This window comes from Schistocerca nitens, chromosome 1, assembly GCF_023898315.1.
Source record: "Schistocerca nitens isolate TAMUIC-IGC-003100 chromosome 1, iqSchNite1.1, whole genome shotgun sequence".
NCBI lineage: Eukaryota > Metazoa > Arthropoda > Insecta > Orthoptera > Acrididae > Schistocerca > Schistocerca nitens.
Window position 1 is genome coordinate 100,445,890 of NC_064614.1, and position 12,845 is coordinate 100,458,734.

Here is a 12,845-nt window from a genome sequence, read left to right on the forward strand (position 1 = left end):
TGTGGCGGAGGGTACTTATTGTACCACTATCTGATCCCCCCTTCCCTGTTCCATTCACGAATTGTGCGTGGGAAGAACGACTGCTTGTAAGTCTCCGTATTTGCTCTAATTTCTCGGATCTTTTCGTTGTGATCATTACGCGAGATATATGTGGGCGGTAGTAATATGTTGCCCATCTCTTCCCGGAATGTGCTCTCTCGTAATTTCGATAATAAACCTCTCCGTATTGCGTAACGCCTTTCTTGAAGTGTCCGCCACTGGAGCTTGTTCAGCATCTCCGTAACGCTCTCGCGCTGACTAAATGTCCCCATGACGAATCGCGCTGCTTTTCGCTGGATCATGTCTATCTCTTCTATTAATCCAACCTGGTAAGGGTCCCATACTGATGAGCAATACTCAAGAATCGGACGAACAAGCGTTTTGTAAGCTACTTCTTTCGTCGATGAGTCACATTTTCTTAGAATTCTTCCTATGAATCTCAACCTGGCGCCTGCTTTTCCCACTATTTGTTTTATGTGATCATTCCACTTCAGATCACTCCGGATAGTAACTCCTAAGTATTTTACGGTCGTTACCGCTTCCAATGATTTACCACCTATGGCATAATCGTACTGGAATGGATTTCTGCCCATATGTTTGCGCATTATATTACATTTATCTACGTTTAGGGAAAGCTGCCAGCTGTCGCACCATTCATTAATCCTCTGCATGTCTTCCTGGAGTACGTACGAGTCTTCTGATGTTGCTACTTTCTTGTAGACAACCGTGTCATCTGCAAATAGCCTCACGGAGCTACCGATGTTGTCAACTAAGTCATTTATGTATATTGTAAACAATAAAGGTCCTATCACGCTTCCTTGCGGTACTCCCGAAATTACCTTTACATCTGCAGATTTTGAACCGTTAAGAATGACATGTTGTGTTCTTTCTTCTAGGAAATCCTGAATCCAATCACAAACCTGGTCCGATATTCCGTAAGCTCGTATTTTTTTCACTAAACGTAAGTGCGGAACCGTATCAAATGCCTTCCTGAAGTCCAGGAATACGGCATCAATCTGCTCACCAGTGTCTACGGCACTGTGAATTTCTTGGGCAAATAGGGCGAGCTGAGTTTCACATGATCTCTGTTTGCGGAATCCATGTTGGTTATGATGAAGGAGATTTGTATTATCTAAGAACGTCATAATACGAGAACACAAAACATGTTCCATTATTCTACAACAGATTGACGTAAGCGAAATAGGCCTATAATTATTCGCATCTGATTTATGACCCTTCTTGAAAATGGGAACGACCTGCGCTTTCTTCCAGTCGCTAGGTACTTTACGTTCTTCCAGAGATCTACGATAAATTGCTGATAGAAAGGGGGCAAGTTCTTTAGCATAATCACTGTAGAATCTTAAGGGTATCTCGTCTGGTCCGGATGCTTTTCCGCTACTAAGTGATAGCAGTTGTTTTTCAATTCCGATATCGTTTATTTCAATATTTTCCATTTTGGCGTCCGTGCGACGGCTGAAGTCAGGGACCGTGTTACGATTTTCCGCAGTGAAACAGTTTCGGAACACTGAATTCAGTATTTCTGCCTTTCTTCGGTCGTCCTCTGTTTCGGTGCCATCGTGGTCAACGAGTGACTGAATAGGGGATTTAGATCCGCTTACCGATTTTACATATGACCAAAACTTTTTAGGGTTCTTGTTTAGATTGTTTGCCAATGTTTTATGTTCGAATTCGTTGAATGCTTCTCTCATTGCTCTCTTTACGCTCTTTTTCGCTTCGTTCAGCTTTTCCTTATCAGCTATGATTCGATTACTCTTAAACCTATGATGAAGCGTTCTTTGTTTCCGTAGTACCTTTCGTACATGATTGTTATACCACGGTGGATCTTTCCCCTCGCTTTGGACCTTAGTCGATACGAACTTATCTAAGGCGTACTGGACGATGTTTCTGAATTTTTTCCATTTTTGTTCCACATCCTCTTCCTCAGAAATGAACGTTTGATGGTGGTAACTCAGATATTCTGCGATTTGTGCCCTATCACTCTTGTTAAGCAAATATATTTTCCTTCCTTTCTTGGCATTTCTTATTACACTTGTAGTCATTGATGCAACCACTGACTTATGATCACTGATACCATCTTCTACATTCACGGAGTCGAAAAGTTCCGGTCTATTTGTTGCTATGAGGTCTAAAACGTTAGCTTCACGAGTTGGTTCTCTAACTATCTGCTCGAAGTAATTCTCGGACAAGGCAGTCAGGATAATGTCACAAGAGTCTCTGTCCCTGGCTCCAGTTCTGATTGTGTGACTATCCCATTCTATACCTGGTAGATTGAAATGGTTCAAATGGCTCTGAGCACTATGGGACTCAACTGCTGAGGTCATCAGTCCCCTAGAACTTAGAACTAGTTAAACCTAACTAACCTAAGGACATCACAAACATCCATGCCCGAGGCAGGATTCGAACCTGCGACCGTAGCGGTCTTGTGGTTCCAGACTGCAGCGCCTGGTAGATTGAAGTCTCCCCCAATTACAATAGTATGATCACGAAACTTCTTCACGACGTTCTGCAGGTTCTCTCTGAGGCGCTCAACTACTACGGTTGCTGATGCAGGTGGTCTATAGAAGCATCCGACTATCATATCTGACCCACCTTTGATACTTAACTTAACCCAGATTATTTCACATTCGCATTCGCTAATAACTTCACTGGATATTATTGAATTCTTTACTGCTATAAATACTCCTCCACCATTGGCGTTTATCCTATCCTTGCGGTATATATTCCATTCTGTGTCTAGGATTTCGTTACTGTTCACTTCCGGTTTTAACCAACTTTCCGTTCCTAATACTATATGCGCACTATTTCCTTCAATAAGAGATACTAATTCAGGAACCTTGCCCTGGATACTCCTGCAGTTTACCAATATTACGTTAACTTTTCCTGTTTTTGGTCTCTGAGGACGGACGTTCTTTATCAACGATGATAATGTTCTCTCTGGTAAGCCGTCAGGTATTTTATCGTTTCGCCCAAGGGGGGGTCCCTCTAACCTAAAAAACCCCCGTGTGCACGCCACACGTACTCTGCTACCCTAGTAGCTGTTTCCGGTGTGTAGTGCACGCCTGACCTGTCTAGGGGGGCCCTACAGTTCTCCACCCAATAACGGAGGTCGATGAATTTGCAACCATTATAGTCGCAGAGTCGTCTGAGCCTCTGGTTTAGACCCTCCACACGGCTCCAAACCAGAGGACCGCGATCGACTCTGGGCACTATGCTGCAGATATTAAGCTCAGCTTGCACTCCGCGTGCGATGCTGGTTGTCTTCACCAAATCAGCCAGCCGCCGGAAGGAACCAAGGATGGCCTCAGAACCCAAGCGGCAGGCGTCATTCGTTCCGACATGTGCTACTATCTGCAGCCGGTCACACCCAGTGCGTTCAATAGCTGCCGGAAGGGCCTCCTCCACATTACGGACGAGACCCCCCGGCAAGCACACCGAGTGCACACTGGCATTCTTCCCCGACCTACCCGCTATTTTCCTGAGGGGCTCCATAACCCGCCTAACGTTGGAGCTCCCTATAACTAATAGGCCCGCCCTCTGTGACTGTCGGGACCTTGCCGGAGAATCGGCCACTGGCCCAACAGGCGAGGCATCCTGTGGTGGCTCGGAAACGATGTCATCACCACTAGGAAGCACCCCGTACCTGTTGGAAAGGGGTAAGGCAGCTGCCACGCGGCCAGATCCCACCTTCGCCTTTCGGCCAGGCACGCGCGAGCCCACCACTGTCCGCCATTCACCCTGGAGTGATGTCTGACCGGTAAGATGCTCACTGCCGGAAGACGCAGCGACATCAGGGGTTCCATGTGATTCCAAGGCCACCGAAGTAGGCATAGGATCTATGCACCCAAATTGCGTGAAAATGTAATCACATGTCAGTTCTAGTATAATATATTTGTCCAATGAATACTCGTTTATCATCTGCATTTCTTCTTGGTGTAGCAATTTTAACGGCCAATACTGTATTAACTACTCTGCAGAGATGAGTTAAATAGTAGGGTGTAGAACTAAAGGTTTATAGAGCGAGATGATGGTTAGTGCACTGGACTCGCATTCGGGAGGACGATGGTACAAATCTGTGTGCAGCCACCGGGATTTAGGTTTTCCATGATTTCAATATACAGCTTCAGTTAATTGCAAGGATGGTTCGTTTGAAACAACCCAATCAGTTTCCTTCCCAATTCTTCCCTCATCCAATGGTAGCAATAACATCGCTGTTTGTTGCCCGGCCATAAATAAGCCAACCACCAAAATTTAGGTTTGATAACTGTTTACCGTGGTTTCCTCCTTGCTCCGTCCGTCATTGGTTATATTGCTGCCTAGGTAGCAGAAATCCTTAACTTCATTTAAGTGGTGACCATAAATCCTGTTGTCAAGTTTCTCGCTATTCTCATTTCTGCTACTTCTTTTTACTTTCGTCTTTCTTCGATTTACTCTCAGTTTATATTCTTTGTCCATTATACTGTTCATTCCATTCAGCAGATAATGTAATTCTTCTTTGTTTTCACTCAGAATAGCAATGTTATCAACGAATTGTTTCTTTGATATCCTTTCACGTTGAATTTCTGTGGTGTCACCGCCAGACACCACACAGTCAATGTAGTTGTGAAAAGGTATACTTTCTTTCGTACAAAACGTATGGCAGGTCAGACTAATTGGGAGTGGGTTGCAACCTTGCAGGACCCTACTAGGGATTGTGCTTTTGAGTGTCAATGTTGACTCCCTTATTCAGATACTATGGTACGTGATGCAATTGTACAGAATGTTTCTGATGTTTGTATAAGGGAACAGATTTTGAAACTAGTCAATCCCACCCTTCAACAAGTAATGGACATATTGGATCGGCAGGACACACTTGACTTTGCTCAGGAATCATTTGAAACTTCACCAGCCGTGTGTCAGGTTAACCGGCCCGCCGGGCGAGCTGCACGGAGCAGTAAACAGCTCTCGCGCCCGGCCGCGACGCTGCCGCCAGGCTCTCAGCCACGTGTGCCGCACAGGCAAGCAAATGCAGTGCCCAAATCATGCCCACGGTGTGCTACTAGACATTCGCGTGAGAATTGCCCATCACGCCAGGCTATTTGCTTTTTCTGTAATAAAAAAGGACACGTTCAGAGTGTTTGCCAGAAAAAGCTCAGATCGGAAACTCACAACCACTCCCGGCCCTTTGCTTCACGCCGAATTCGAACCAAGGATACTCAGGCTCGTGAAATTTCGCCCATGGAAATTCATGTAGTTCATTCCACTCCGCTCAGTGCCACTGTCTCTAACAGTGACTGTGTTCGTCCCACAAATAGTGTGCGTAGACATCGCCGGAAATCCCGTCAAGTCGCAAGTGATTATGTGTCAGTGTCAGTTCACGTTGCACGAGACAGTCGCTCTTGTCATCAGCAGGACAATAAACTTTTTGTAGACTTGGACATTAACGGCAAAGTGATACCATTCCAACTCGATACCGGAGCTGCAGTTTCACTGATCAATCAAGACACGTACAAAGAGCTGGGCACACCTCCATTGCGTGCCGCTGATGTTAAGTTAACTAGTTATTCAGGTCAAGATATCCCTGTGTTAGGACAGTGCAGCATTCTTGAAACATACAAAGGACAAACAAAACTCTTGTCATTTTATGTCCTTCATTCTTCTTCTGCAGTGGACTTGTTTGGTTTCGATTTATTTCAGTTGTTTAACTTGTCTATAGTAAATCAGGTCCTATCAGTGAATCAGACTGTGCCTTCAGACAGTGTTTCTCATCTATGTGAAGAATTTGAAGACATTTTTGCACCGGGCCTTGGTTGCACTACGAACTATAAAGCACATTTGGAACTGAAAGTCAACGCGCAACCGAAATTTTTCAGGGCGCGCAACGTTCCCCACGCATTTCGTGATGAGGTCGCAAAAACATTACACGATTTGGAATCACAAGGTGTAATTGAACGTGTGCAGGCTTCTCTCTGGGCATCACCGTTAGTAACTTTGCCAAAACCTTCAGAACATTGAGACTTTGTGTGGACTTCAAGGCAACAGTGAATCCACAACTAGTGATTGCAACTTTTCCTTCACCCCGCCCGGAAGATCTTTTTTACAAACTGTGACCGGGTAAATATTTTTCGAAGTTGGACCTAGCAGATGCGTACTTGCAAATACCGGTGGACGAAGAATCCCAGCGCGTTTTGGTGGTTATACGCATCTTGGTTTGTATCGATTCAAACGCCTGCCATTCGGGTGTGCACCCGCCGCCTGTTCTCCCGCCGGAGACGCCCGCAGTGGACGCGTCGCTGCAACCGCCAGGCGCCTCCCTGGGTCACGCGCTGCCGATCGCTTCCCGGGACCAGTTGACCTCCGACATGGAACTCTTGCCCGCTCCGGACCATATGTCGTCTTCGCCCATCGGGTGCCCCGACCCGATGGAGGTCGACCCTTCGGCCCCTCCTGTCTCTCAGCGGGCGCATACACCGCATGTTGGCGTGCACCCTGGAGCAGGTTTTCAGGCGTTTCCTAGCTCCCCGCGGTCCGAATGGCAGGGTGCGGGTGGTACAGCCTCGCCTGTTGTTAGGCTCCCCACCTCGTCGCATATGTCAACATGGGGCCCTCGCCACGCCGGGCGGAAGCCTTATGCCACAACCGTCCGCCGATTTGCGGGGGACGAATGTGGTGTCACCGTCAGACACCACACTTCCTAGGTGGTAGCCTTTAAATCGGCCGCGGTCCGTTACTATACGTCGGACCCGCGCGTCACCACTATCAGTGATTGCAGACCGAGCGCCGCTACACGGCAGGTCTTGAGAGACTTCGTAGCACTCGCCCCAGTTGTACAACCGACTTTGCTAGCGATGGTTCACTCACAAAATACGCTCTCATTTGCCGAGACGATAGTTTAGCATAGCCTTCAGCTACGTCATTTGCTACGACCTAGCAAGGCGCCATTATCAGTTACTATTGATATTGTGAATCATGTACCGTTCTGACCGACGTTCACCATTAATGGATTAAAGTTAAGTATTCCAACAGCTTCGTCCTTTTTTCTAAATTCTAATTTCCTTGTCCTGTTCCAGACCCCACGCCAGCCTGCGTGAACTAAAACGCGTGCCTTTCGGCCTCCTCTATTAAAACGGTGTTTGATCTCCTGCCAACGAAACAATTTTAATTTCACTGCTGAAACTTTCTTTTATTTCCATCATTCCTCCTTCGATGTACAGAATGAACAGTAATGTCGAAAGACTCCATCCCTTTCTTATACCCTCTATAATACGAGTATTTCGTTCTTGGTCGTCTACTCTTATTATTCCCTCTTGGCTGTGATACATATTGTGTATTACCCGTCAGCCCCTGTAGTCTACCCAATTTTCCCCAGAATTTCCTACATATTGCACCTTCTCACATTGTGGAACGCTTTTTCCAGGTCGACAAATCCTACCTGTTCTAAAGCCAAACTGGTCTCGTCACCTAACTCATCCCCAACAACTCAGATATCAGCTGTTAAGCTGAGCCGGCTGCGGTGGTCTCGCGGTTCTAGGCGCTCAGTCCAGAGCCGCACGACTGCTACGGTCACAGATTCGAATCCTGCCTCGGGCATGGATGTGTGTGATGTCCTTAGGTTACTAAAGTTTAAGTAGTTCTAAGGGACTGATGACCACAGATGTTAAGTCCCGTAGTGCTCATAGCCATTTGAACCATTTGTTAAGCTGATTGTGCGGTAATTCTCGCCCTTATCAGCAACTGCAGGCTTCCGAAAGTCAGATGGCATGTCATCAGACACATACATTCTACATACCAATGTGAATAGTCGTTTTGTTGCCACTTCCTCCAATTATTTTAGAAATTATGATGGAATGTTATCTATCCCTTCTGCCTTATTTTGTCTTAAGTCCTCCAAAGCTCTTTTAAATCCTGATTCTAATACCGTATCGCCTATCTCTTCTAAATAGACTCCTGTTTCTTCGACTATCACATCGGACAAATCTTCCTCCTCACAGAGGCTTTCGATGTATTCTTTCAACCTATCCGCTCTCTCGTCTGCATTTAACAGTGGAATTGCCTTGCTTTTTTTTAATGTCACCGAAAGTTGTTTTGACTTTCCTGTGTGCTGAGTCTGTCCATCAGACAATCATTTCTTTTTCGACGTCTTCACATTTTTCCTGCAGCCATTTCGTCTTAACTTCCCTGCACTTCCTATTTATTTCATTCCTTAGCGACTTGTATTTTTGTACTCCTGAGTATCCCGGAACATTTTTGTATTTCTTCATTTCATTGATCAGCTGAAGTATTTCTTCTGTTACCCATGGTTTCTTCACATTTACCATCTTTGTTCCGACGTTTTCCTTCCCGACTTCTGTGATGGCCCTTTTTAGAGATTTCCATTCCTCTTCAACTGTACTGACTACTGAGCTATTCCTTATTTCTGTATCTATAGCTTTAGAGAACTTCAACCTTATTTGCTCATTCTTTAGTACTTTCGTATCCCACTTCTTTACGAATTGATTCTTCCTGACTAATGTGATGAACTTCAGCCTACTCTTCATCACTACTATATTGCGATCTGAGTCTGTATCTGCTCCTGGGTACATCATACAACCCAGTATCTGATTTTGGAATCTCTGTCTGACCATTATGTAATCTAACTGAAATATTCCCGTCTTACCTGGCTTTTTCCTCCTCCTCTTGTGATTCATGTACAGAGTATTCGCTATTCGTAGCTGAAACTTGCTACAGAACTCAATTAGTCTTTCTCCTCTCTCATTCATTGTCGCAAGCCCATATTCTCCTCTAACCTTTTCTTTTACTCCTTCCACTACAACTGCTTCCAGTCTCCCATGACTATTAGATTTCCCCCCCCCCCCTTTACGTACTGTATTACCCCTCCAATATCCCCATACACTTTCTCTATCACTTCATCTTCAGCTTGTGACGTCGGCATGTATACATGAACTATCGTTGTCGGTGCTGGTTTGCTGTCGATTCTGACAAGAACAACCCTATCAGTGAACTGTTCACAGTAACACACTCTTTGCCCTACCTTCTTTTTCATAATAAATCCTACTCCCGTTGTACCATTTTCTGCTGCTGTTTACAATTACCCTCTACTCATCTGACCAGACATCCTTGTCTTCCTTCCACTTCACTTCACTGGCCCCTACTATATCAAGACTGAGCCTTTGCATTTCCCTTTACACATTTTCTAGTTTCTGTACCATGTCCAAGCTTCTGACATTCCACGCCCCGGTTCACAGAACGTTATCCTTTCGTTGATTATTCAACCTTTTTCTCTTAGTAACCTCCCCCTTGGCATTCCCCTCCCGGAGATCCGACTGGGGGACTATTCCGGAATCTTTTGCCAATGGAGAGACCATCATAACTCTTCTTCAACTACAGGCCACATGTCATGTGGGTACATGTTACGTGCCTTTAATGCAGTGGCTTCCACTCCCTTCTGCATCCTCATGCCGTTGACCATTGCTGATTCTTTGCCTTTAGGGCAGTTTCCCAACCACAGGACAAGAAGCGGCCTGAACCTCTGTCCGCTCCTCCGCCATTTTTGACAAGGCCGTTGGCAGAATGAAAGTGACTTCTTATGTCGGAGTCTTCGGCCGCCTATGCTGATTCTAAATCATAATTTAAGCAGCTGTGCGATTCGAACACGGGAACGCAGACAGTGCTCCTAGATCACAGGTGCACTAATGAAATCACAAAATCACATATGACAGATGCTGAAGTCATAAGGCTCTTGTCTAGTAAAATTTGCATGTTAACCACAAGTATCTACACTTAAAATCCATTATGATGATACTTGTAGATGATACGCACGCTATATTAGGCAAGTGCCTTATAGCTTCATCATCCGTTTATTTCAGTATGTGATTTGACGCATCCATTTTTCTTCTGAAGCACACAAATATGTTGGTCAGAACCTTAGAGAGGGGCTATTAAACATTTAACTCTGCAACTAGTTGGAAGTTATTTTCCAGTATTATCAATTTTCTACGAGAACTGCTGCGGAAGCGCAGCCGGATTTAAAATTTTATAACTAGGAAGATGTCACACGGGGAGGAATCATCGAGAAACTGGAAAAGGGGCGAAGTGTAACGAGTGTATCCCAGGAGTTTCGTATTCCTCACATCATAGTTGCTCCTGCATGGGGAGCATGCCCGAAGGAGAGTGTTGGATGACCGCTACATTCCGCAGCAGATACGAAGAGATCCATATCAAACAATGGTTTAAATTGCCACCACATTCAATGAGCCTTCAAGACGCAATATCGCATGCTCACACTGGCACGGTGACTGTATGGGGTTGACCTCTTTGCCCGGCTGTCGGTACCCTGTGATACGTTACGGCGGCACGTTTAGCGATGGCTCCAAGAGCTTAGGAAGTGCATCAACAAGGAGTTGGGTAACATGCTCGTCTATAATGAGACAAAATTCAATCTGAATAGTGATTCTCGAGGAACCCTTATATGCTGTCAGCTGGTACCACATAATCACCCACAAATATGGTCTACCATACGGAATGAAATTCTCACTCTGCAGCGGAGTGTGTGTTGTCATGGAACTTCCTCGCAGATTAAAACTGTGTGCTATACCGAGACTCGAACCCGAGACCTTTACCTTTCGCGGCAAATGCTCCACCAACTGGAATATCCAAGCACTACTCACGACTCCTCCTCGCAGCCTCACTTCCGCCGGTATCTCGTCTTCTACTTTCTTAATTTCACAGACGTTCTCCTGCGAACCTTGTAAGACTAGCATTCCTGGAAGAAAGGATATTGCAGGAACATGGCGTAGCCACAGCCTGTGGTATTTTTCCAGAATGAAATATTCACTCTGCAGCGGAGTGTGAGCTAACTGGTAGAGCACTTGCCCTCGAATGACAAAAGTCCATCACACAGTTTTAGTGTACCAGGAAGTTTCATTGTCCAACACGATCGTTGTGGTTGTCCAAGTTTTATAGTGAGATGAGAAATAATGTGACATTGGGATACTGACCTCTAAATCTTTCAACATGTTACACTCATCGGTCACAGAACGTAATGAGTCTATAATCCTTCCCCATCTGCGTCTTTCCAGGGGTGTTCTCGGCCCTGACTACATTTTTACGGGTGAAAATGGGTGACCCACATCGAACGGTGCAAGACAGAGAATCTATTGGGACGAGAGGGTGTTAGACGAATGGACTAGCCTGACCGTTGCACAGACTTCAATCCCACTGATCACGTGCGGAATACGTTGCGAAGACGTATTGCAGCTCTTCAAAAATGGCTCTAAGAACTATGGGACTTAACATCTGAGGTCATCAGTCCTCTAGACTTAGAACTACTCAAACGTAACTAACCTAAGGACATCACACACGTCCATGCCCGAGGCAAGATTCGAACCTGCGACCGCAGCAGCAGCGCGGTTCCTGACTAAAGCGCCTAGAACCGCTCGGCCACAACGCTAGCTGCACAGCTCTTCCTCATACACCAAAGACGATCCAGCAGTTGTCATCCGTGCAGGTGAAGGAATGGAAGACACTACGTTGCACAGCATGCATTGCTGTCTTTGGTGAACACACACACTCTATTAAGAAGCATCTCGCGCCTTTTGTAATAAACTGCCGTGAAATCAATGTAATTGGCCGGCCGAAGTGGCCGTGCGGTTAAAGGCGCTGCAGTCTGGAATCGCAAGACCGCTAAGGTCGCAGGTTCGAATCCTGCCTCGGGCATGGATGTTTGTGATGTCCTTAGGTTAGTTAGGTTTAACTAGTTCTAAGTTCTAGGGGACTAATGACCTCAGCAGTTGAGTCCCATAGTGCTCAGAGCCATTTGTACCATTTTCAATGTAATTATTGTCTCCGAATAAATGTGTTTCTTTTTATGTTCACCTACTTGGCTATTTCTTTCAATTACCTTTTGTGCTGTGTTGTGCTGTGTTGTCCTGTACTATCCTATTTAAGTTCTTCATATGTATGGCCCAAGTTCCACTTGTCATGCGAAAGTTGCTTTCGTCCTTAAGATTTACAGACCAGTGTATATTACTACCCCATCGTGTGTGGACAAATTTTATTGTTCACCAATCATTTCGTACCCTTTATGTTGTGTTTTGTAGTGGTACGCTTAGTGAATGAGATTCAATTCATGCTCAGCTCTCTCAGTCGTATCTAGTGTTATGTTCTTTGTAATGTGTCACGTCCGCATATCCTGCATAAGCTATTCCCTGTCAGGCAGTTCGTAACTACTCAAACAGGTAACAAAATTAGCATCTTCGGGAGGTGTCACGTAAATATCGCGAGAAATCGTCTCCAGTTTTAATAACCACATGGTTCTTCGAGTCTGCCTGTCGAACCGAATCACTCTTTTAAGATTATATCCAGATGAGCTGACAGGAAAGGGAGATGCTGATTACTAGTGTTGCAAATAGCCCCACGCAGTGGACCATCGAGGTACAGTAGGATGCCTCAGTGCTCGTAAAACGAGATCAGCTTGTGTGGAGCCCTTTTGACCACAGCTGTTGCCGTCTTGGAAGACGACAGGGTCCCCAGAGTAGTCAGTATGAACATTTAGTGGAAATGATAAAACGTGGTCACCCAGAATGCCGAAATAAAAATTCTAGTTCAAATGTACGCTAACCTGATCGAGCAGGGCGTACTTATAGTACGACATTTTTAGTCTTAAGAGTTCTGACTTGTTTGATGCTACCGGCCATGAGAATTCCTCTCTTGTGCCAAACTCATCTCAGAGACCTCAGTTATCTGCTGGAATTTTAACCCTGTATAGCTACCTTCAGTATCATGGAAGTTATTCCATGAGAATTAAACGT